General features: G+C 45.1%; 2 long non-coding RNA genes across 5 annotated transcripts; one reads left to right on the top strand and one right to left on the bottom strand.

Annotated features, from left to right (window-relative positions):
* Positions 1 to 807: 807 nt before the first annotated feature.
* LOC309634357 lies at positions 808 to 25,853 on the bottom strand. 4 transcript variants are annotated; one of them, XR_014248014.1, is made up of 9 exons: positions 25,312 to 25,853; positions 24,182 to 24,347; positions 21,063 to 21,109; positions 18,009 to 18,351; positions 15,390 to 15,880; positions 11,609 to 11,649; positions 8,718 to 9,019; positions 4,909 to 5,001; positions 808 to 3,498 (listed from the first exon to the last, which is right to left on the bottom strand). It is a non-coding gene; the product is annotated as an uncharacterized lncRNA (long non-coding RNA). The 4 variants fall into 4 exon arrangements; XR_014248015.1 differs by lacking the exon at positions 25,312 to 25,853 and having other exon boundaries at positions 24,182 to 24,383; XR_014248016.1 differs by lacking the exons at positions 24,182 to 24,347; positions 25,312 to 25,853 and adding an exon at positions 23,289 to 24,174.
* LOC309634361 lies at positions 25,401 to 26,405 on the top strand. The gene is made up of 2 exons (XR_014248024.1): positions 25,401 to 25,487; positions 25,863 to 26,405. It is a non-coding gene; the product is annotated as an uncharacterized lncRNA (long non-coding RNA).

The raw sequence follows: 26,405 nt of genomic DNA, 5'->3' as shown, positions 1-26,405 counted from the left end.
TCTCAGGTACTCTGTCCAAAAATTCCAGCTGCTTCAGCAGCCCAGAACTTGTCTCCTTGATTCCTTAGCTCACCAGGATGACAGCTCGGCTTGGCTTGCTCCTCCTTATGCTGAGCCAGAAAAGTGTCCCCAGATAGAAAGCCAGAATGCCCACGGGCTCACTTCCTGCGTTTCCTCCCCTCAAGTTCACAGTCCTACCCTGAATGTTGTTACATACCTGAAAACAGATGCTTCATACACATTGTTCAGTTTTATAGTTGTTTTGGGAAGTCCAGCACTTTACTTACTTATATGGCTAGAAGCAGAAACCTACTGCCAAAAATGTTATCTATTTATTATTTTATTGGTAGCCCTACTAGTAGTAACACGATAACGTCAACTCTTTTGTGGTCTACAAAAATGTTTAAAATACTTTAATTTTTAAATATAAAGCATATAAAGAGTTATATTACTAGGTTGAACCTTTCTCTAACTCCTCCTTATACCTCTAGAGGCAACTACTATCCTGCATTAATGTGTATCACCTTTACAGATATCTTTATACTGTTTTTAGTCATGAACATATCCTCAAACAGGAAAATGGATAAGTAACTGGAATACTTAAACATTGGAATGGAGAGATGCTTTGGAGAGAGTATAGAAGTTGTATTAGAGAGAAGGATTCTAGAGGTAGGAAGATGAATTAGAAAGTTGTTGAAATGGTCCATGTGCACGTTGGTGAAGCAGGGGTTAGGGCAAGAGGAATAGATAAGGAGACTCAAAGGCCATTTACACGGAAGGAACAACATATTTAATTTGACTTAGAGCTTGAATTTTAAGTATATTTATTGGTATTATTTAAATATTTAGAAATATAGTTTTCCAAGTTATGGCCTGTTAAACAGTTAATGAGTGTCTACTATGTACCAAGCACTGTGCTGAGTTCTGTGGAGATGATATTGAGCAAAAAAACCCCATAGTTTCTGCTTATATGGATCCTTTGCTTGGCCCAAAGTCCATTCAAAAGGGACAAATCTAAACAGCTATTTTTCAGCCTGTTATTCAGCAGGTATGCATTCATAAGGCCATGCCAGGTGTGTTCAGTCAGTGCCCATTCTAATTCGTTGGCACCCTCTTCTAGTAGGTTGATTCTCCATTCTGATTGGTTGAGGTCTGCCTTGTATTAGTTATTAAGTATTTGACTCTCACCAGAAATAACCAGTAATGTGGCACCCAAAAGATAAGCTGAACGTATCATACTCTTTCTCTCAAAAGAAAAACATGGAAAGAATTAGCCCTACAACCCAAAATTGTGGATCACAAAAAACATGATTAAATAGAGGAAGTTAATTGATAGTAGGATTTTTAAAAAAGCAGACATATAACACTGTAATTGCATCACAGTCATGGCGTAGCATTATAGCTCTGCCAGGATGCTTTGATCAGTCTTGAATTCAGAACCATCTGTCAGCTACAGACTGTGTGAGCCTCCACCCTATTTGAGATCTCCTCTTCTTAGATATCCAAGGGGTCTCCTAATCACTTCACCTGATTCCTCACATTAACCCCCTACCCCCAATTTAAGCTGCTTTGAATGCGTATTTAACCCAAGAGACAAGCTAAAACTGTAACATAATGTATAATTCAGAATATTTGTCAAGCCATGACATCAATATTTTATCAAAAATGTTCATACCAATATTTTCATTAAATACACACACACACACACACACACACACACACACACACACTGTGTCAGTGCAGGCATAGGCCTAATATATTAAGAACAGATGAGCAATCTAAAAGCTAGAGACACGTTTTTTTCCATAAGATGGCTTTAGTAGCACTTAATTGTCTTTAACTTCATTCAAGACAATTTTGTTAGATTGTATGTGACAGCTGTCATATCCACGTGCATTTTTAAAAAACTTATCAAAATTGGTGAAATTTTGTGTAGCCATTTTAATATTGAAGATGGAAGAAAAAAAGCAACATTTTTGGCATATTATGCTTTATGATTTCAAAAAAGGTAAAAATGCAACAGAAATGCAAAAACAATTTGTGCAGTGTATGGAGAAGGTGCTGTGACTGATCGAACGTGTCAAAAGTGGTTTGCGAAGTTTCGTGCTGGAGATTTCTCACCGGACGATGTTCCACGGTTGGGTAGACCACTTGAAGTTGATAGCAATCAAATCGAGACATTAATTGAGAGCAATCAACGTTATACCACGCAGGAGGTAGCTGACATACTCAAAATATCCAAATCAAGTGTTGAAATCATTTGCACCAGCTTGGTTATGTTAATTACTTTGATGTTTGGGTTCCACCTAAGTTAAGTGAAAAACACCTTCTTGACTGTATTTCCGCATGCAATTTTCTACTTAAACGTAATGAAAATGTTCCATTTTTAAAACAAATTGTGACGGGTGATGAAAAGTGGATAGTGTACAATAATATGGAACAGAAGAGATCGTGGGGCAAGCGAAATGAACAACCACCTACCACACCAAAGGCCGGTCTTCATCCAAATAAGGTGATGTTGTGTATATGGTGGGATTGGAAGGGAGTCCTCTATTATGAGCTCCTTCCGGAAAACCCAACGATTAATTCCAACAAGTACTGCTCCCAATTAGACCAACTGAAAGCAGCACTCGACGAAAAGCATCCAGAATTAGTCAACGGAAAACGCATAATCTTCCATCAGGATAACGCAAGACCACGTGTTTCTTTGATGACCAGGCAAAAACTGTTACAGCTTGGCTGGGAAGTTCTGATTCATCTGCCGTATTCACCAGACATTGCACCTTCGGATTTCCATTTATTTTGGTCTTTACAAAATTCTCTTAATGGAAAAAATGTCAATTCCCTGGAAGACTGTATAAGGCACCTGGAACAGTTCTTTGCTGAAAAAGATTAAAAGTTTTGGGAAGATGGAATTATGAAGTTGCCTGAAAAACAGCAGAAAGTAGTGGAACAAAACAGTGAATACGTTGTTCAATAAAGTTCTTGGTGAAAATGAAAAATGTGTCTTTTGCTTTTTTACTTTAAAAACGAAGGCAATATTTGGCCCACCCAATAGAATTTACTCAGTTCTCTTGACCTTATGTCTTAACAGATGATATAGAGCAGTGCTTCTCAGACTTCAGTGCCCATCAGAATCACCAAGAAGACCTTGTTAAAATGCAAATGTCTAGGCCCCATTGCCAGAGTTTCTGATTTGGTAGGTCTGAGAAAGGGCTCAATAATTTGCATTTCCAAAAAGGGTCCAGGTGCTACTGGTGCTGCTGGTCTGTGGACTACACTTTTAAGAACTACTGATGTGGAAAGTTCTCAGAGCAAGTTCATGTTTATGTTGGTCTGTATTTATGTTTCTCATCTTTAGAGAGTCATCGGCTCTGTGGTCACTCATTACTTTACAACACTATGTCATCTGTATTCCCAGAGTTAGATGGTGAGAAGCTGATATCCCAGATCAAGGAGAAGGTTATAAAGGAGCCATTTCAGTAATAAGGATTTTTCCTGGGAAAAAAATGATAACAGGGAGATTTGAGGTTTCCAGTTACTTCTCCAGCACTTACTGTGCTATAAATAAACAGTCTTAAGTATACAGTTGGGATCTGACAGTATTTCTTTAATAAACTACACTGGGAAAAGCTAATGATGGTGAGCCACAGATGTTTCTAATATTTAGGTGGTCATTATCACCCGCAGTACATCTCTAATTCACAACAAATTTCATAGCCCAGTGATGGCCCATTTTTTAATAGATGCAAAACCAAAAACCAACAATAACACTAATTATTGCCTAGACTTGATATAGCTCTCCATTTTGTCAAATTGTGAAATTCCCACATGCATTCACTTTGCTTAGTCACACAGCTTTTCTGTGAATTGAGGCCATGCCCTGGTGCTTCTTCACTCAACTAATGTTTATGGGAAAACAACAAAAGTTAGGACCTGTGCTCTGTGTGGAAGCCAAAGGTGTTCAGGCTATGGTGACTTCAAGGAGAAAAGGTTACTGTAGAGGAGATGAGACTTCTGCAGAAATTACTGTGGCAGCAAGAAGTGGAGCAGGGCAAGTAGCTGAGGGCTCAGAAGAGAGCGGAGTCGCTTTTTGGTTGGAACGATCAGAGAAGGTTCTATGAAGAAAGTGGTATCTCAGCAGGATTTCAAAGGTGGACTTGGGTTTTGACAAGCATATGGGAAGAAAAGCAAGGACAGGGAATTAATTCTAAGTGCACCAGAGGCAAACTAGCTCAGAGTATATCCCATTCATAGTGAGTTAAGTGGTTCACTGCTCATGTAAGATCCATGCAAAGGGATAGTGGGAGAGGAGATGAGAGGTGAGAAAAAAGGGGTTGTAAATGCTAGATCCAGGATTGAGAGTTGATTCAGTAGACAACGGCGGCACATTGACGTTTTTGAACAAAGGAATAATATGATCTGGAATCTACCTTTATCACATTCATGAATGGCCCATGACAAAGGAAGAAGAGTTAATGGAAGCAGTGAGATGACTCAAGAGGTGTACTAGTATAGGACTGACCCACGAGTGTACTAATCAAGGCAAGACCCAGGAGGCACCCGTGGGAACAAAAAAGTGGGGTATAAATGAAGGAGAGACAAAATATGGTAACCGATTGTATAAAGTTTAGGTTTTGAGAAGAGTGTTGGTACCATTAACCAAAATAGAAAAGTCAGGGGGAGTGGTATGTTGTAGAGTTGGGGAAGAAAATGATAAATACAAGTACAGACATGTTAGGCTTATACTTCTGTAAGTAAAGCCAGATGGAAATCTTAAAAGCAGCTGGAGAAGTGGGGACTGAACTTCAGAAGAAAGTCAGCATAGGCCAGCTTATGCTGCCTTAACAAGCAGCACTAAAAATCCTAGTGACTTGAAACAATCGTGCTTATTTATAACTCACACACCATGGCCACCGCAATTCAGCAAGGAGACTCTGTTCATCAGGGACGCAGTTTCATGGAGGCTCCATTTCAGTGTATTCTCAGTGATCATGGAGACTGGGCAAGGGGAACATGGACAACCAGGAGCCAGTTAGAAAGTTGAGCAAATTTTAATCTAGTGTTAATTTGTGCTGCTTCTTGTGCACGATAGCAGCAGTAGAATCTCTCTTGGAAATAAACATCCCATATTATGATGTCTATGAATATAGGTTTCCTTTTCTACCCTCCCTCCCTCCTTCCTTCCCTCCTTTCTTTCCTTCTTTCCTTCCCTTCTCTTTCTTTACTTTTTTGGAAATCACTTATTGTATATAAGTTGTAATCCAGACCTCATGTATCAATGGGGAACTTTCAAATACAGCTATTACCAATACAAAAAAAAAAAAAACAAAACTGCTGCCCAGAAGTGTCACATGCCTTTTTTTCCCCCTCACATTTCATTGGCAAAAGCAAGTCATGTGATCATCCTTGAGATCAGGAGAATGTGGATAAATAATCCTACATGTGCCTAGGGCAAAAGAACTGCTATCTTTGCAACTGCTGCTCTGACTCCCATATGTATCATCTAAGACTGAGACCCTTGATGAAGACAGAGCAGTAGATACCATCTTTGATGTAAAGAGGAGAGAGAGTGGAAAGCAAAACTCTAAGGACAGAAACTTAAGGAATACATAGGAAGAACACATACTTACAGAGGCAAAATAAAAACACATAGAAAAGCAAAGGGCTCAGTTTACTAGGGCCACATTCATGAGAAGCATCTCAGGAAGGTTCCTCACTACCAAATCTGGAGATAAGTCAAAAACAGCCGAGGCCAAGGAAAGACCGCTGAGTCTGACGTTGAAGGAGACATGGCTGACCTTCAAGAGATCTGCTTTATGGAGGCGATGGGGTCAGGCATGAAGCCAGACTGAGGAAGGAGTGATCGAAAGTGGAGACAGAACACTGGACTGCTGATAAAAGGAAGGGAAATAAGATGTCCACTTGAGGTAGCAGCAAAAGCAAAGCTGCTTTGCTAAATGAAGTCTGGCAGGTTTTCATGTGTTCATTCAGCACATGTTTATTGAACATTTCCTCTTGCCAAACACTGTTTTAGGAGCTGGGGAGTGAGCAAGATAAGCTTTCTGTTCCCATGAAGCTTATCTTCCAGTGGAAGCAGACATACAACAAACAAGTGAGCAAAGGAATCAATGAGTGAAAGAGATCATTTCCAATTATATTTAGTTCTGATAAAACTAAATAAATTATATTTAGTTCTGCCTTCCCTTCTAAAAGGGAGTCAGAGGGTGGGTGGGGAGTATGGTCTGAAGGGTATGTCCTAGACTAGTCAGGAAAGGCATCTCAGGAGGGGATGCTAAAGGATAGCATCCTTTAGCATGTTGCCTCCTAAAGGGCAAGAAACATCAGCTAAGGACAGATCTGGAAACAAGAGTGTTCCACAGCAGGCAGAATCTCTGAAGGAAAGATCAAGTTCTCATAAAAAATGGGGAGGGGCTTCCCTGGTGGCACAGTGGTTGAGAGTCTGCCTGCTAATGCAGGGGACACGGGTTCAAGCCCTGGTCTGGGAAGATCCCACATGCCGCGGAGCAACTAGGCCCGTGAGCCACAACTACTGAGCCTATGCGTCTGGAGCCTGTGCCCCGCAACAAGAGAGGCCACGATAGTGAGAGGCCCACGCACCGCAATGAAGAGTGGCCCCCACTTGCCGCAACTAGAGAAAGCCCTCGCACAGAAATGAAGACCGAACACAGCCATAAATTAATTAATTAATTAATTAATTATTTTAAAAATGGGGGGGGGGGCTTCCCTGGTGGCGCAGTGGTTGAGAGTCTGCCTGCCAATGCAGGGGACACGGGTTCGAGCCCTGGTCTGGGAAGATCCCACATGCCGCGGAGCAACTAGGCCCGTGAGCCACAACTACTGAGCCTGCACGTCTAGAGCCTGTGCTCTGCAACAACAGAGGCCACGATAGTGAGAGGCCCGCGCATCGCGATGAAGAGTGGCCCCCGCTTGCCACAACTAGAGAAAGCCCTCGCACAGAAACAAAGACCCACACAGCCAAAAATAAATAAATAAATTAATTTTAAAAAAAAATGGGGATTAGAAGAAACATTTTAAGGGACTTCCCTGGCGGTCCAATGGTTAAGACGTCACCTTCCAATGCAGGGGGTCTGGATTCCATCCCTGGTCGGGCAGCTAAGATCCCACATGCCTCCCAGCCAAAAAACCGAAACATAAAACAGAAGCAATATTGTAACAAATTCCATAAAGACTTTAAAAATGGTCCACATCAAAAAAATCTGTTAAAAAACATTAAAAAAGAAGAAGAAACATTTTAGCTAGCTGGTTGTGTGTGCGTGTATGTGTGTGTGTTTGCATGTAAATACTTACAGCAAATGAAGGTCTAGAAGAAATTTGCCTCTCAATGCACAGGATTCTTTGGTTTAGAAGGACACGCCTTCTCCTTCAGGCAACCTACCACAGAACCTGCTTCAGTAGCTTGGGGAAAATTGCCGCAGGGTAGAGATCTGCTGAGGCAGATTCTTTTTCTTGGTGTATTATATTGTGCAGAACGTTTCTTTTTAAAGCTTTTGAACCAGGCTTCTCATGAGAATGCCTTTTATATTGGTACTTGCATTCTCTCCAGTTTCAGTCTTGCAAATTTTAGTCAAACGTTTGTATAAGGTCGACCTTTCTCACATGTGACTGTGGGTATAGGGGAGGTTTTCCTGGGCCTGCTCATGGATTTTTTAAAAAGAGAAGCTTAAACAAATCTCTGCTGAACTCTATGACCAGCCCCACTGGTCTTAGGAGGGCAGTCATCAAGGCCATTATGATCTGAATTAAACCACCACTGGAAAAAAGTACATATATTTTAAATTGGGGGTATGCCAGTGTGGTGGGATGATCTGCTAAAAGATTAATTTGTGTTAGCTTTTTTCTGCTTATTCATAATATTTGTTTATTGTCCCCACTGCCCTCCCCTGCTATAACATAAGCTCCACAAGGGCAGGAATATCTGTCTGTTTTGTGCACTGATGTTTCCTCAGTTCCTAGACAGTGCCGGGCACAGGGGAGATGCTCAGTAAGTACTGGGTGAATTCGTCTTTCTTCTCTTTGTGGTGGGACCCTGGCAGGAAGGAAGGTTTTCCTTGGGCTAGTGCCAGAAGGTAGCCAAGTTCCTGAGTGAGGTGTTCTGTCCCCCTCGAAAGCCCTACTTCCGACATGCAGAGAAAAGCCTGTGCTCAGAACAGCAGGCTGGAGATCAAGGGGGACAGAGGTGTGAGGACAGGGTCTCGGGGACAGGTATCAGACCTTCCCGGAGTCTCTGAGTACCAGGGACAGAGGGTGTATCTTGCAGATTGCCAAGGAGAAGGAGGCGCCCCTACTGCTTCCGGGGGTGGGGGGAGAGGGCTAGAATGTATTCTTCTGATTTACATAAACTCAAAATTTCCAAAAGATATCTTAAAGGCCAAAATGGGATGAGAGGGTGGGGAACATGGCCACGGTCCACATGTACTTTTTCCACACGTGCTATGTGTATGGGGCAGAGTGTAAGGGCTTTCCAGTCATTTTGTCACCCCAGTCTCAAGACCATCCTGGAGGCAGGTATAAGTGCAATCTCCATTTTATAGGCAAGGGGACTGCAGTTTGGAGGATGGTTTAACCTGGAGCTGGTGGTGGCTAGCATGGCCTGGAGAGGAAGGGCTAGAGCCACCGTAGTCAAGGACTCACAGAAGGGTCGTGAGCAGGATCTCGGAGCTGGGGAGACTCACCCCAGAACGGAGAGGTCGCCCCCAGTGATGAGTGTGGAGGCCAGGGGCATGGCTTAGAGACAGGTGGGGCAGGTGAACTTGACTGTGGCCTTGGATCCCCGCTCGGTATTTCACATGGCGGCTTCGTTTTAATATGCCAGCAATTTGGGGAAATCTTGGCCCAGGAGGTTTCAGAAGACAAATTCTGCTTTCAGTACATGCGTTGATGGCGGGAGGTTGGCTTCAAGCAGAGCTCAGCAAAAGCAGGAAAGGTGCGGGTCGGAGAACCCCAGCCCCCCTATAGCCATGCCGTGTTCACAATCCTGGTTCAGTCCCACATTTCTAGTAGGAGAGAAGGAAAACAGAAGAGGGTAAGTGAATGCCAAAAGCCACTCTGCTAAATCTAATTTAAAACAGAAAAATCACCAATGGTCATTTTGGAAATGAGACCCTTTCCCTGCAGAGCTGGGCGGGCTCAATAGCACCTTCAAGAGAGAGGAAAGCTCATCTTGCCCCGGGCCTTCCATGAAGCATCCTCTCGCCCGTGGGAGGCCAGGAGGGTGTCTGATTTTCCACCTTTCTGCTCCAACAGGCTGGGCACAGGGTCCTCGTTAGCAGAGAAGGGTGCAGAGGAGCTTGGTCTGCATGAACCTGTATTCTCCTGGCCTAGGTCACAGCCACGTGTCTCCTTGTCCCAGTGTCCTGAGGTCCCAGGAAATGTGCCAGGCAAATTCAGGGGGCTCTGACTTAGGGTGTGGGCTTGGGGCCATTCTTTTGTCTTCAGCCTCGTTTCCTTGTCCTCCTCAGGGCTGACCTGAAGGGTCAGCATCTCCAGGGCCAGCTGTGTCGCTCCTGTGCTCGGGCAGAAAACCCGCTGCTGTTTCGTGACTGACACTAGCACTGGCTCTGGGAGGAGAGGTCAGACTCGGGCTTCTGACGAGACGGCCATGGGTGTTTCGTATCTTCTGCTCTGTGAGCACGGTGTGTACTCACGGCGCTAAAGCCCTGTGTCAGACGGATTCCCGCGTGCGCCTCACACTCGGCTGGTCGTTCCTGCAAAGAGGAGCGTCAGTAGGGACGTTGGTCCCAGAGAATCTATTTCCACGGGTTTGAAAAGCTACGGGGCTCTGGGAGCATTTGATGATTGAGAGAGATCAACACCATGTTTGCACCTTTTCAATTCCCCCCCCAGACAACCTGAACTAATATGTGAGAACAGAGAAAATTGGTTCCAAGGGAGACAATACTCAGGGTCAGATGACCCTGGCAGCCCCTCCCTCCTCTTTTCTATCTCTCCAGATCGTTAGGGCCAGCACAGTGTCGCCTCTAGGAAACATCCTCTGACCTTTATTAAATATGAAGATTTCTCTCTTCTCTCAGTTCCGATGCTATCTGCTATTTCAATTCCATTCAACCTACGTTTACCAATCTCCTACTTTGTTCCAGGCAAATGAAAACGACAGTGACACCATCCTACCCTCTCGGGGACTTGGAGGGGAGATAGGAATTCATTAGCGTGTCATAGTGCATTAATATATACTGCCTTAGAGTGTTTATTCAACTCAGCTGCATGTGTATATATTTATATTACATAGATATAGATACATATTGATATATAATTGGTTTTCCCATAAGACTAAGCATTTTGAGCATAGGGGAGGTATGTTGTATGATCATTCCCAATGTTCAAGGTATAAAGCAAATGTATAATAATTCCTTTTAAAATTGAAAGGAAATGAATTTGAGGTGGTAGAGCCCTATGGTCAGAGCATCTTCTGGAAGAAAACCAGCAAGTTATTCATGTTGTTACAACTAAGCATTCATGGTTGGTTTCACTTGCACTTTTTCCGCTTGAAAATAACCCTAACCACTTATGTAGTTAGAACAGAATGGAATCCTGCTGCTGATTTCAGGAATACCTTGTGGGCTGATTATTTCCAGGCTTATCTTTTCAAGGCAGCCAAACAGGCCAGTAAGGAGCAATGAGGGATACTCATAAAGGGAAAAAAATTAAGTTGGATCCTTATCCCATACCATACACAGAAATAAATTCCAGGTAGATTAAAGATCAAGATGTAAAAAGAAAACCTAGAGGATTAGAATATCTCTTTGTAATCTTGAGATAAGAAAGGCTTTCCTAAACAAGACAAACAAAAACCAAAAAATTCAGGAGGCATAAAGAAAAAGATTGACAGATTTGAGCTTATAAAATTTAAAACTTCTCTAGTAAAGAAAGAAAAAAGTCTTTTTTTTTTTTAAGCCACCAAGTTGGAGAATATTATCCGCATAGATGGAGATCAGTAAGAAAGGTGAATTTTTTAAAAAAGATAATCTAAAAGAAAAAAAGGAGGGGCTTCCCTGGTGGTGCAGTGGTTGAGAGTCTGCCTGCCAATGCAGGGGACACGGGTTCGAGCCCTGGTCTGGGAGGATCCCACATTCCGCGGAGCGGCTGGGTCCGTGAGCCACAATCGCTGAGCCTGCGCGTCTGGAGCCTGTGCTCCGCAACAAGAGAGGCCGCGATAGTGAGAGGCCCGCGCACCGCGATGAAGAGTGGCCCCCGCTTGCCGCAACTGGAGAAGGCCCTCGCACAGAAACGAAGACCCAACACAGCCATAAATAAATAAATAAATATAACATGAATGAACCTTGAAGAAAAAAAAAAAAACTTTAAGGAAAAAAAGGATTTTAAAATGACATAAACAGAGAATTTATAAAAGTTTACAAATGGCCAATACAGGATACCTTTATTTTTGTTTCTTAAGGTAAGCTATGCTTTTATTGCTGTTAGTCTGTTTTTGTCTCCATCTTAGCAAAATTCATTTTGTAATATGATTTCACAAAATATAGCACCATTCTGTTACTAAAATCTTTTGGAAAGAAGTAAAGAATTTTATCTTTTGGAGATATTTTACCTCTTTGCAGTCATCTAGAATCCAGGTTTCCTCTTCATGACCTAGAAAAGAGAGGAAAAGTTCACCAGGGCTTCAGCTTTGAGAAGCCACAAATGGAAGATAAAAGTCATGGACCATCATCACCATGGCAGAGCCTCCTATTCACTGCCAAAAGTGAAGCCTCTTTGACTGTCACAGGGATCCAGCGTTCTCAACAGAGATGAGCTAAATGTGTGTTCCTTGGTGGCTTGGAGTAAACAAAGAGTTTATTTCAGCACCAGTGATGGTTCAGACCTGTCTCATTCAAAGGCAAACTGACTTCAGATCACACATAAAGATAGGATGCCATTGTATCCCCAGGCATTAAGGCCTAAACACACTCACTTTCTCATCATCTGACCCCATTTCAGGGATAGTCACTTCTAGAGCCATGTGTTGCCTTGGTCACCCGGGCACACAGAGCCAAAGAAGAACTAGGAGAAATACATTTATATATCTATGAAAAGGGCTGTCAGGAGAGCTGAGAAGAGAGATTCTGAGAATTGGAGACCGACTTTGAGAGAAACAGGAACAATGGTAACTCAGATAATGAGCTATGAAGGTAAAAGTGCAAGTTTGCTGAGTGTGATTGGCAAGAGAACTAAGAAGTGGATTAAGAAGTGTTGGGAATGTTTGTTTGTCATATGCCTGAGGTTGCTAACATCAGCTTTTTCTAACTCCCTGCCAGGGCTCAAGTGCTGGCAAAGTCAGTAGCACAGGGAAGCTGCCCTGCCATCCTCCCAGCCTTCCTCTTCCCTCCCTTGTGTGGAAACCATGGCATCCAAAAATTATTGCTGGCATGTTTGGAATTCTTAATGAAATTTTTCTTATTTACCTTAACAAGGTGTCAGATGCTAAAACAGGTATCCCACTCATGCTCCTACCTCATGAGTGTAAATATATTGGGCAAATCATTGTCTGTCTTATTTTGCTGTTGCTGCCCTAGTATGAATGAACTCATCCTTCTTTCCTTCTCCTTCCATATCTTCTTCAGCATAATAATAACTGTTCAATTGTATATATTCATAAACATGTATATATAATATATGTCATTTAAATATGTACATGATTATATATTTTAGGGAGTGTTTTGTAATAAATATAAAGTATACACATTATGTGTGGTTTAGAGAGCATTGTGGTGGCGGCCAGGTGCAGAACAGCTGCAGGAATCCAGGAAGGTAAGTCAGCACAATACAGAAGCAAGTAAACCCTGGGGGCACTGTGTGCATCCCACTGGTCTAGAACATTAGTGCCCAGGGGGATGGATTCAAAGGGGGGAGGCAGATCAAAGGCCACCACAAGTATTTATAGGTTTTAAAAAGAGTTACACCCACAGAGGAAAGGGAAATTAGAAATGCAAGAACCATTATGGCACTCAGAGACAAACAACAGGGACAACTGTCTGTCTTGAACTTAGACAAGTAACCCCCTCTCCCAACCCAAGTATTGTCACTTAGGTGACTCTTGGCTGTTGTTCCCCCATTTGGCATAAGCAAACACGAGTCATGCTCTCAACCCAGGCCTTAATTTTCACTGATAGAGTTGCAACAAACATGCATTTACAAAAAAAAAATATCACAAAAGAGAAAATGAAACAATATTTCATGAATAAGAGTCAGAATAAAAAATAAAGACCAGAACTACAAAGACTTCAGATACTGGGATTATGAAATATAGAATACAACCTGATTAATGAAACAAAGTAGGAATTAAAGACACTAGTAAGGAGGAGCAGGTATCAAAGTGATAATGTTCAGATGAAATTTGAAAAATATCCAAGTAGAACTTATAGAAGTAAAGACTATCATAAATGAAATATAAAATACTAATCAATGGGTTAAACAGCAGTTTGGACACAGCTGAAGAGAGAATTGGTGAACTGGAAGATAGGTCTAAATAAATTACATGGAAGAAGAGGTGTCAAAAGAGATAGAAAATATGAAAGAATGGTTAGCAAACATTTAAGATAGAGTAAAAATGCCAATGTACCTCTAATGAGAGTTATAGAAGAAGAGGACAAAGAGAACTGGTTAGAAGCAGAATTTTAAAGCAAACGAGACTGCCCCTTAGTAATGTAAAATGTTAATAATAGGGGAAATTGGGTGTGGGGTATATGTACTACCTTCTATCTTTACACTATCTTTGTGCTTCTGTAAACCTAAAATTGTTTTAAAATAAAAAGTTGATTAGCATATCTCCTCTCCCAGAGAGAGAGAGAGAGAAATTTTCCAAATACTATGAAAGACACAAATCTTCAGTCAGGAAGCCCTATGACTTCCAAGCAGAATAACTAATAAGAAGGTAGACAAAAGAATGTACTTAGACACATCATAGCAAAACTGCAGAAATCAGAGGCAATGACATCTTTAAGACAGCCAGTGAGAAAGGAAAGATAACCACAAACAAGTGATAATTAGACTGACAGCTGACTTAGCAGCAACAATGGAAGTCAGAAAATAGTAAGACAATATCTTCAGTATGCTCAGATAAGATAGTTGTCAAGCTAGATAGATATACTTAGCAGAACTACTTCTCAAGAACAAAGGCAAAATAAAGACATTTTCAGATAAACACTGAGGAAGTTGACCTCCAAACGCTTACTAATTGAAATTCTAAAGTCTATACTATAAAGAGAGACAGAAAGAGAAAGAGAGGGAAAAAAAAAAAAGAATCCTCAATAGGTCTGAGATACAAGAAAGAAGGGTAAGCAAAATTTTTTAAAAATTCTGAATTTGGAAAAATCTTACATTGATGTTATAAAAAATAATATCTAGATTATGAGGTCAAAAAACAATGCTCCCTTTGAAAACTGTAGGGGAATCCTTACTCGTCTACACAGCTTCTGGTAGTTTGCTGGCAATTTTCAGCATTCCTTGGCTCGTAGATTGCTCCTTCTGGTCCTCCATGTTCACATCACCTTCCTTCTCTGTGTGTCTCTCTGTGTCCAAATTTCCCCTTTTTATAAGGACATCAGTCACATTTGATTAGGACCCACCCTAATAACCTCATTTTAACTTGATTACCCATGTAAAGACTCTATGTCCAAATAAGGTCACATTCTGGGGTTCTAGAGGATAGGATTTCAAGATATTTGGGGGAGGGAGGGGGAACAAGTCAACCCGTAACACAATCCCAATTCTAACTGGTGGTTTTAAACTCCGGACTTCACCCTTGGTTCTAATTGCTACTGAATCTTTCTTTTCCACCTCCCATCCTTTCAAACCTCCAAAGCCCATGGTGCCCATGGTTCCATGCTCCTACACTGCTTATGATGGGCTAAATTGTGTCCTCCCTAAATTCATATGCTGAATCCTAACCCTCAGTACTTCTGAATGTGATTGGAGATAGTCTTTAGAGAGGCGATTAAGTTAAAATGAGGCCAATAGGATGGGCTATAATCCAATATGACTGATGTCCTTATAAAATGAGGAAACTTGGACATGCAGAGAAACACCAGAGAGGTGCGTGCACAGAGGAGAGAACTTGTGAGGACACAGTGAGAAGGTGGCCATCTGTGAGCCAAGGACAGAGGTCTCAGAAGAAACCAAACCTGTTGGCACCTGATCTTGGACTTCCTTCCTCCAGAACTGAGAAATCAATTTCTGTTGTTTAAGCCACCGAGTCTATGGTCTTTTGTTCCGCAGCCTGAGCTGACCAATCCACTGCTCAAAGCCCCTCCTGGCTGCATCTGGCAGTGCTCCTGAGCACTGTCCCCAGGCCTAACTCCCTCCTCCCCTCTGTGGGCTCTTCCTTGACTTACATCTCAGTGTGTGAAGTCCATGGAGCCGTCTTATCAGTTTAGGTAGGCGGCATGGCCACCCACAGGGTTTGTTACGCTCCCAACACTGTCCAGTGTGGCCTTTGATGCCACAGCACCTGTGGCTATGATGAGGGGCGATGGGAGCAGACTGAAGGATGGATTCCAGCAGCCGGTTTGAGACTATTTCTGGGCTCAGAGGATGTGAGAGAGGATCACGTGAACATCAGGCAGCTTGCTGAAGGAGAAGCGTGACTGAAAAGCTCCGTTGAGACTTGAAACTCTTGTTTATTCCTGTAGGTCCAGCAATGCAGAAAGAAGGAAGCCAGCCCTTCTAGCCTCTTCTACCTCCACATTGTCATCAGGCTCTGGATTTTTCCTTCCTTGGATTTCTCCTGGAAACAGCTTCCTTTACTTGGTGGATATCCAGATGTTCCCCTACCCCGTGGGGCTTTCCTTCTTCTTCTGGTTCTCCACTTGTTTCCTGGCCTCTCCTGCATAACAAGGGTTAACACAGTAAAGAGCCTTGAGTGTTGAACAACTCACTGTTCTGGGCTCCGTGGACACGGCTGTGGTCAAGGTTGACGTCAGGAGTTTATATTCTTGTGCTCTGGAGACCGTAGATAAACAAACAAGAAAACTTTCGGGGAGCCAGGTGCTGAGAATTAAGATGGGGAGATGAGATGGCAATTGATCAGGGATGGCTTTAGATCAGGTGGCCTTTGGTGCAGCTCTTGGGGTTGGGGAGCAATTGACAATTTATGATCGACAGTACTCTTACTCAAGCTGTGAAAGCACCAGGTACACAACAGAGTTCTGGCCTCTTGGCTCTAAGTTACAAAAAAGTAAATGTTTGCTTATCTATACCAGACGGAGGGGGTAACCAGACCCGGTTAGAAAGTGAATAAAAAGTGCTCCCAGGTCCCATTTCCTCTGCCTATTTAAAGGGGATTTTTAGCCATCTGGAAGTTTTCTTATCAGACATTTGATAAGGAAAAAGGATGTTTTGAAAGGTTGTTACTCAAGAACACATAAACCAGGAGAAACATATTTAACCTACCCTGGTACCTTCTTGAATTCCCAGACATTGAAAGGCCATTTAAAAGTGACTTGGGATCCCAAAGCCAGGCTGTCCCTTAGGCCCCAGCACTAAGTCCAGGGGAGCCCTTTCAGATGGGTACACTTTTGCCAAGGGTCTGAGGGCAAGGGAATGTAGCATCCCAGGTCTTACAGACATGCCCTGTGGAGCTCTGTGGCAGCACTCTGTGGGAGGGGCGCAGGGGAGGGGGCTGGGGGCCATACGGGGAGCATAGGGGGTGCCAGGAGCAGCTGGAGCCTCAAGGCCTCCTCTCAACCTCACCCCAAAATGGCAGGAGAGAGCGCTTGGCTCTTATCGCTGATGCACTGATGTTCATTCCAGGGCCAGCACACTGACCTTCAGCTCAGGAAGTGACTTCTTGGTCAATTGCTGCTTTGGAGGGACCTGCCAGGATTTGAAATGAAGCAGCAGTTCTTGTAACATCCAGTCATAAATCTAAATCTTTTTTTTTTTTTTTTAACTGAAGCAAAATAGTGAGATAACTTGACGTTTCGTATGCTTAAATTTAGAACAGATTATAGCAATTGAATACCCACATCATAAGCTGCTTCATTTAAGCACAACACACGTACCCAGGCTCAGCTTCATGTGATTTGAGTCTCGAGAGTGATTCTTCTTCTACCAAAGTTTTTAAATCTTAGGCTGACTAATAAATTTCAGCCTGAGGATGAGGCCACCTGATCTCCAGTCCTGGCCCTCACTGGGTTGAGCAAAGGTGCCTCTCTGGGCCTCAGGAAACCCCTCTCTGAGATCTCACAGTGTGGTGTGCACACACTGTGTGGTGTGTACACATGGTGTGGTGTGCAATGCCCAGCTCTTGTGCCCAAAGTGTATCATCCCAGATGACCACAGATAGTCTTTGGGATGATGTGAGCAGAGAGATCTATGAGATTACATTATGAATCTATGGCTAATAATGGCTATTAATAATAGATGCCACTCACCCAGTACTTCTCATGTGCTGGGCACTGTTGCAAGCATGCTTTGTTTGTCTTAATTGTCCTAGTTCTCATTCCTCATTTTACCAATGAGGAAACTGAAGCCCAGAGAGGTTAAGTAACTTGCCCAAGCTCAAACAGCTCTAAGCGGGGAGCCAGGATACAAACCCAGGCATGTGAGTGCACCCTATGCCTTCTAGCCTTTGGGTATCAGCCCTGAGATCTCCCCACCAGCACTGACATGGAGGGATGAGAATGGGATGGAGCTAGAGAGCGATGCTGACTCAAAGATGGGGGTGATTGTCTCTGGGCCCGTCCCAGAGCTGGGGAGAGAGAGACGTGGAGGCAGGAGGGATGAATAAATACAAAATGGGTGATCCAATTTAGAAAAGAAAAAAAAAAATCATTGCCCCATGACCATGAGCAAGGTGCAGTGTTTTAAAATTTCCCTTTCAAGATAATTGCTGTAGACCTTAGAAAAATAAATCTAATAGAAGAAAAAAAGAAAGGCAAAGGGAGCCCAGTGATTTGAGTATGAATATTCAGGTTTAAAACATCTTTTCCCCTTGAAATACACCCTCTTACCTTGGTGGAAAGTCCTGTTACTTTAGCTTTGTCTCAACGCTCACTCTGAAGGCTGGCTGGGCTTGTCAGTCAGGACCATCTGTGCTGGAATGAGGTTTCTTCCAAAGACCTGATTATGATTTTTCTTGGAGCTACACCTGACCTCATACACTTAAAGAGGAACGTCTTCACTTCTGCTTGCTGTCTCCCTTCCTGCCTAAATAGGTGCTTGCCTGATACTCTACAGGCAGGATAGCGGGAGGCAGGTTATTGGGTTTTCGGAGAAACCGTTTCCTTTTCGTAGGACATAGCTGCAGAACCCGGGAAGTGCAGAGATTCAGCCAGAAATGTTTGCGGGCTTTGCCTGAGGACAAAACATCCAGAACAAAGTGAAGCATTTAGTCAAAGCCAGTGGACCTAATCTTTCCAACCCTTTCTTTGTTTTTTTTTCCTACCCAAAAGTTGTTAGAATGAATTCACCTTGCTTTTGGTGGGTTTTCTTGTGGATATTTGTTTGGACTGACTGCATTTATACACATGCTTGTCAATAGTTTCAGCCCTTCTGTGACCTAATCTGGGCCCAATTGATAAATATTACAAGGCGGGTGCTATGAAGATGAGGAAATGGGAGAGAGTGGGCTTCACAGAAAATTATGAGAGCCCCTGATTTTAGAGGCTTCCATTCAAATGAAGCCACCATCTAATGTTTAAATAGGTCCATTTAAATAAATGCATAAAGTACAAGAGACTCATCCCTCTTGTTGGAGGCGGATGGTTAAATAAGACTGAATTAGAGATATTATTATTGATAATAATGGTAAACGACACCATTTATTGAGCATCTATTATGTGCTTGGCAACATTATCGTGTGGGAGGTACTATCTCTATTTGGATGACAGAAAGCAGACCCTGTGAGGCGCCAAGGTCACAGAGCAAGCAGTGGCAGAGACGCAGGTCTGAGTCCAGAGTCTGTGCTCACGTGGCCCCAGATGAAGAAAATGAGACACAGATTCTCATGATGCGACTTACTCATGCACGGGTGCAAAACTTGCTAATGAATAAAGCAAAATAATAATAAAAGGAGCTGGTCTGAGGACCTGGGATTGCCTGGGTTCAAAACTGAGTTATAAATACAATTCCAATCATGAAACTCTCCATATGACACTGGATACGTTACTTAAACTCTCTGAGCCTCTACTTCTTCATCTCCAAAATGGGCTAATAATGCTTAGTTCATAGCATTGTCATGAGGCTTAAATTAGATACACCATGTTATGTGCTGAACTCAGGACTTGGCATATGGTATGTAATTGATAATGTTGGTTATTGTACGGGTCTTCAGTGAGAGCAGGTGACTATTTGTCCAGGGTGCTTTTCTTGACCTTTTACCCTCATGCCTCCACCTCCACTGCTTCCGGCAGGAGTCCTGCAGTGTCAGCCATTATGCTCTTACACTGCTAACTCCCCTGGAGGTCAGAGAAGCAGATGGCTGGGGATGGAAGGCAGTCAGGACCTTGGCCAACATGCCAGTTGAAGGTCCTGGCCAATGGCCTTGACTTTGCCAGCGCAAACCATTTTTTATACCTGACAAGGCAAACTACCACGTGTCAGGTCAAGACGAGAACAAGGGTGTAAAGAGAGAGCCAGCCCATGAGATAGGAACAGGGGTAGGTCAGAGACCCCCTGGAGGTCACTTTCAGCCCTATGATTTGATATTGGCATAAAACTGAAGGCAATACATTTAACTCTGAGACATTCCCACCTCCCACCTGACTTCAGTCTGGGCAATCTTCCTGTTAGTCAAGAGAACAAGCCATAAATCTCCCTGTGGACGGGAGTGCTGGGTGCACAATGAACTCTGCTGTCTCGTCTGTTTTCCAGAAAGGGTTGATGGATCCTTCTCCTCACATTTATTTCAGCACAGTAGAATTTCAACAAGACAGAAATAGAAGACAGAAAGGTTGGTCCTGTCAAAAGCTCTTAATATAATTATGAGAGTCCGGCCTCTGCACGTACCGCCCCCCAGCCCACGAATAATTAGGGTGCGAGAGGCCGGGAACTGAATGGAGGTGGGGGAGGCGTGGGGAGGGACGGCGGGCTGAGGACGTGGCGCTCGGTGTGCCGGCTGCCGCTTCTCTGCTGGGATGCCCCCGGCCTGCAGGCCCCCTGGGGATTCCGCAGCCTCAGAAAAGCTCCACTTAGAGCTTGGATCATCCCAGGCAGCAATTAGTGGCTCTAACAGTTTCAGCTGATGGCCTTATGGCTGTCCCGCCTCAACTCCCTTTACTGAAGGTTACTTATATCGAGATATGCCCTCATCACCCCCGACATCCACAGTATGTGCAGAAGGTGGCTGGGACATGTAGGCCATGGCACCAGGCTTCGGGTCTGATGGGGACCTCAGAGGCAGGCCCGGCCTGAGCATTCGGGCTACCAATGGGAAAGCAGAGGCCCTCTTCCCTTGAACATTTGCTTTCTGTTTAGTGTTTAATTTTCTCTCTGAAAGGCAATCTATGGAATGGAAAAAAAAAAAAAAAAAAAAAAACCCAGTCCCTAAAGTCCATTCGAGCTTTCTCTTCTCCAGGTTAATTGCCATTCTAATGCTTATGTAGCCCCCACCGCAGAGTTAGGCATTTGTTACTCTAATTCTGCCGCTATTCTCCCCAGGGTTTGCTGTTTTGTCAGGGGCCTGTGCTGTTCCATTGCAGGGTCTGGAGCAGAATTACCGAGCTCGGTGTCAATGGAGGGGCTCAGGAGGGGCCCAACACCCAGGGAAGGAGCTCTCCATGGATTCTTTCTTCCCAGCCCCAGAGGTAGGCTGTCCTTTAGCTCTGCTGGCCGCCACCTGGCACCAGAGCATCCATTCTACACTGGGGGTGAGGTGACAGAGCCCCGCGCTCCGTACACGGAACAGACTTGGGTCCCCAAAACCTGCTCCTTCATGATTCTGCACTTGGCCCCTGCTGACAGCGGTGCTGACTGTATCTTTAAGAGACACCTCAGCTTAGTCCTTAAAAGTGCTCTCTTGAGTCAAGCTGGATTGCTTTGGTTTGCATCTAAGAACTGTCACTTACCAACTATGTGACTTTGGACAAGTCCTTTAACTTCTCAGTTTCACCATCTGTAAATTGGATACCAACAGTACAGGGCATTAAATGAGTTACCACTGTTGTTAGCATTAAATGAGTTTATCATAGATATAAATTGCCTGTAAGAGTGCCGGGCACAGAGTCAGGGTCAGCAGGTGGTGGCTATGGTCGCTGTTACTGTTATTAGTCCCTCCTGGGGCTGGCCCGGCTGCAGAGGCAGGAGCTGCATGTCCAGCAGGACACGCCCTGCATCTCAGCAGCGCAGGGTGTGAAGGGGTGGCCGTCCCTGCTGGGTCCACCGGATGCCAGCTGCTTGGTACCCACACACTGGATTCTCCTGGACCAATGGGCGCTCCCATCCCTTCACAGGCTCCAGCCTTATCCCTCTCACCCGCATGGCCTGGGGACTCCTGGAATGTGACCTATTTGAGGAGGACAGGCAGGCAGGGAGGAAATCAGGAATTCCGATTCTCATCCTCAGAGGGATTCAGTCCCTAGGCCATGGCCACTCAACTAGTAAGTGGCATTGCAGGAGCTCACACGCACACTGGCGTGACTCCCAGGGGCACACTTGCCTACGAGGCCCCTTGGGGTGACGACCCTTTTGCCGGGGGCCGCTCTGTGTCATCCCAGGCTGTGGAGTGGTGAGTGGTGTGAACGGTTCCAGCAGAGAATCTCTGAAAACCGAAGTGGGGCTGTTTCATAGCCTCCAAAGGCTGGAGACAGGCTCTGGTTCGAGACTCTCCAGGAGGGAGAGGCTGGCCGACTTTGAAGACCTCACCGAAAGAAGCCTCTCCAGACACAGTGTGAGCTGACACCTTCAGGCCAAGTGTGGAGGACAGAGCCTAAAACGCCTGGCCACCAGTTCCACCTTACGGGACCCAAAGCCTCACCGATCTGTGCCCCTGCCCACTGGCAAGGGCCGCCAGGATCAAACCAGAGCCTGCTCCCTGCTGCCCAAGGGCCCTCCCTCCCTGGCATGTGTGCATAAACCCTCGGCTCCCACCAAATGAGCATCCAGGCAGGAGGATGGGCAGCTGTCTCTGTCGGCCACCCCTCTGCAATTTCCTGACTTGATTTGCGGCGCGCCGCCAGCTGCACAAGTTGGCTGCTCCGCAGTGTAGAAACGCCAACTGGAAGTCCGCGGGCACATCAGAGCTCCCCGCTGCACTGGGCCTCCAGCAAGCCGGGCGGGGTCCAGCGAACCCCAGGAGTGTGGATCTGCTGAGGGCTGTTCTCGGCCTTGGCGTGGTCACACCTCCATGTCTGCAACCTGCCCCCCCACCCCCTCCCACCCCTTGCCCAGGGCTTTCCGTGCTGGACTCCCCCTTCAAAGAGGCCAGGCCCTTCGCCTGCCTGTGATTCTCTCCCTGTTCAGGCTCTGGTTATATCACCTGGGGAACGGCTGTTTTAGGCTGGATTTCCCTAGATCAAGAGTATTCCAGCTTTGTTCCCGGCAGGCCAGGCAGCCCCAGGGTGATCTAAGGCGCTGCCAGTGTCTTTGGTGTTGGTCACTTCCCAGCCATAACCTCCTCAGGTCCTGGCTCTCCTGTGATCTTTACATACCATGATCAGCAAAGGTCAAGGATCTGGGCCCCTAAGGCATTCCCTTGTCAGTCTAGAGCCTTCACTGCCCCTGTTAAGAGATCCATCTTCCTGAGGCCCTTACAGAAGAGGAGGGGAGAGGTGTCGAGGACAGAGCTTGGCTTTGGGCCCAGATCTGGGCTCCAGGACTGGAATGCTGAGTAGCTCTGGGCAAGGGATAATTCTAGCACTCAGAATGCTCCCCACACAGTAAGGAGAGTGGTAGCTCCACTAACTGTCATTATGTGAGCAGCCCAGGCCACTGTGCACACTCAGTGCTCCTCAGATGCCTGTGAAACCATTTCCCATGAAGCCCATGACACCCCGGCTGCTGGTGAGCTTGGGCTCCTGCTGAAAGCAGGCTGTGCTTGTTTGAATCTGGGAGAAAGGGAAAGGAATGGCCTTGAACCTGGCTGCCTCCGGAAAAAGGTAGCAACAAAATCCAGAGCTTCCCTGAGCAGGAGAGCTAGGCATGGAAGGGCACGTGCAAAAGAAAGTGAAGAGGAGATGGCAAGGGCGCCACACATAACTTGCCTATTTTGCCTTTTCGCACATCCTCAGGCAACTTCCAGATTCTGGAGTTTCCTGCCCAGCCACCCTCCATAGACCCAGCCCCTCGCTTTGCACCTCATTCATGTCCCATGGTTTCATGGTCTTGTTCTTTGCAGGGACAGCTGATTCCCAGCGCTGATCCTTGAGACTGCAAACACTTCTCTGTGTCGGGAGGATGGTCGGTAGAAACATGTGGTCTGCTCAAGGCATTCTGGAGGTTCTAAAGATTGGGAGTTCTATGGAAGAATTGGAGGAGGTAGACAGGCAGGACTTTCAGCTAACAAGCCTCCTGGGGCACTTTGGAATCCCGCCACAGGCCTCTCTGCTGGCACAGTTGACGGCCAGGAAAAGAAGTGAACAGCTGCACAGAGATGTGTGTGACTGAAAGATCAGGCTGTTGGATGCATGGATTGGTCCTCTTGGATCTTGGGAGGTGTGCTGGCGGGAAGAGAGGTTGGTCCCACAGAAGAGCCTGGCCCACCACGTGTCCGTCTGGCTGTGGGGCCCATACTGCCTCCCCTGGGGGCTGCCTGCATGCAGAAAGGCAGGGAAGTCTCAAGGAACAAGATGCACGAGCTGGGCAGGCGTGCAGGAGCCAGCAGCACACCTGGGTTCCTTCCTGTCCTGGGGAAGCCTCACAAGGAACCAGCAGCCCCTACCCCAATTCTGTCCCATGAGAGTATCCCGAATACAATCACAGAAGAGGTATGTTGGTGCATCTTCAATGCTACAGACATAAATTAGGCAATTTCCCTGATACCTGAACTGCCCCACATGACATTTGATTTAATTCTTCATAACCAGCATCAGTGACTACTGATCTCCAAAGCAATGAATGAAGCTGCCCAAGGTTCTGCCGAAGAAGGTGGGTACTGCCCTGGCCAGAGGTGTTCTGAGCCGTCAGGCACCACTTCCCCCCCTTAGTTCTCAAAGCCCAAGTCCCTCCCATCAGTCATTTCTGCCCTTACCTTATCGATCCTTTTAATAGCAGGCAGTAACAATTTATTAGCACTTTTCCAGAGTCTCTGCCTCCTGGCTAGATCTTTTTCCATCCTGAGAGCTGAAGTAATATTTCTTCTAAATCTAGCTCTCTTCAAGGCACTACGGGAGGCCAGTCTGAGTGAGTCAGGGATGCTACAGAGAAGGAAGAATTAAGTTAGGACATTTCCATTTTCCCACTGCTAATTTATGAACAAATAAATTTGTTGGTTACAATTGAGCAACTGTATGGGGCTGTGGGGAGGGGACTACAGAGACCAGATGAAAACAAGCCATCTTTGATTTCCCTTTACAGAATTTTATCTTTTTCATAAAAAAAATTTTTAATACAGTTTTAAATGTTACTTTCTACTTACAGTTATTACAGAATATTGGCTATATTCCCAGAGTTGTACAATACAGCCTTGAGCCTATCCTACCCTCACTACCCCACCCCGGTTTGTCCCCCGCCCCGGTAACCACTAGCTTGTTCTCTCTGTGAGCGTAATTTGATTCTTAAAAGTGGGTTAGGAGGTGAAAGGACAGCGCAGCTTGAGCCGGGTGGGTCGCGGGCTGGACTTCCCGGCAGCCCAGCCTCCCTGCCCTGCTCTTGTGACGCAAACTTTCGGTGCTTCAGTTTTACCCACGACCAAAACGAGGTAAGGAAGAAGCCACTTCCCTAACTCCTGCCCCACTAGTTGATTCCTGACTCCTCTCCTTCCGGAGAATGAACTGCCGGGAAGGCGCTGGCGGCTCGCGCGCCGGCAGGAGGCGCCCGACTGCGGGAAGGAGGAGAAATTCAGGAGACACTGGGCCGCGGGGAAGGGGCCCCGGCAGCCCTTCTGGCTTCTCAATTGTCCTCCCGCCCCAGCCAGGAAGCAATCAGGGACTCGGCCTGGGCAGGCGTCTGGGGCCGTATAAACTCAAAGCGTTTACCCTGCTGGTGGCTGAAAGGAAAGAGGCCAAGAAGAGGCCAGGGACTAAGAAAGTCCCACTGCGGGACCAGCGCTGCAGGCTTTCGGGCTAGAGGTGCCTTTGGAACCAGAATGACTGCTTCCCAGAGGACGGACTGCTGGCCCAGGGCTGCTTCACCCTCCCCACGAAGGCCCTGCTCTGTTACCTTCCGGTCCTCTGCCCACCACCTCCCACTTCCCAGAGCCGATCCGCACCCCAGGCACCAGCTCCGCGCGCGCTTGCGCAGTGCCAGCCCTTGCGCCCACTCTCCACCTGACTCTCGTTTGATTTGCCCAGTAACAGACGTCACTGTGCTCAGAGCAAAACAGAGGCTCAGAAAGGGTAAGTGGCTTGTCCAAGACCACACAGCTAGTAACTGGCTTCAAATGCAGTCCATCTGCTTTATTGTTGACTTATTTTTCCAACATTAATACTATAGTAAGTTACTGACATATAGTTTTATATATAGAACTTTAATATATTTGTAAAATTATGCAATATATTAAATTATTTTATAGTTAATGACTATTTTTATTATTACTGTTGAGGTTTTATTTATTTTTCGAATAGGCAGTAGTGCATGCAATTCAAAATTCAAAATATACCAGAGGAATGCAGTGAAAAGTCCCCCACCTCAACCTTTGTCTTTCAGCCACCCAGGTCCCTCCTCTCCTCAGGAGCAACCACAGTTAATCCGTTTCTTGTGTATCCTTTCAGAGACAGCGGAATAGATAAAGATGCAGGGGTCCACTAGCCAAAGAATGTAGGCAGCCCCTAGAAGCTGCAAAAAGCAAGGACACAGATTCTTCTCTGGGACCTCCAGAAAGAGAAACAGCCCTACTGACATCTTGATTTTAATTGCTTAAGACCCATTGCAGACTTCTGACCTCCAGGATAATAAGGCAATAAATCTGTGTTGTTTTAAGCCACTAAATCTGTGACCATTTGTTACAACATCTATAGAAAACTAATATGAGTTCCCAGTTTATAACTTATCAAATAAATATTAGATGAAAGATTTAAATAGGAATACCATACAAACAAACAAACAAAACTTGTGGGGAGAGTAGATCTTATAATTATGGCTTCAAAGACAAAGAGTGAAAGCATTTTTAAAAACCTCTATATATTAAAAATAAACCTCTAATGAAATTATCAAGCAACTTACAAACTGGAAAAATATTTGAAATGTATAAAATGAACAGAGAATCATCTTGAATGGTAAAGTTAAGGGTGATTTTCTACAATGAATGTGCATTT

The sequence above is a fragment of the Balaenoptera borealis genome, assembly GCF_965194805.1.
Source record: "Balaenoptera borealis genome assembly, chromosome: 8".
NCBI classification, from domain to species: domain Eukaryota; kingdom Metazoa; phylum Chordata; class Mammalia; order Artiodactyla; family Balaenopteridae; genus Balaenoptera; species Balaenoptera borealis.
Note: the sequence above shows the minus strand (reverse complement) of the source record. Positions and strands in the feature narration are given on the sequence as shown.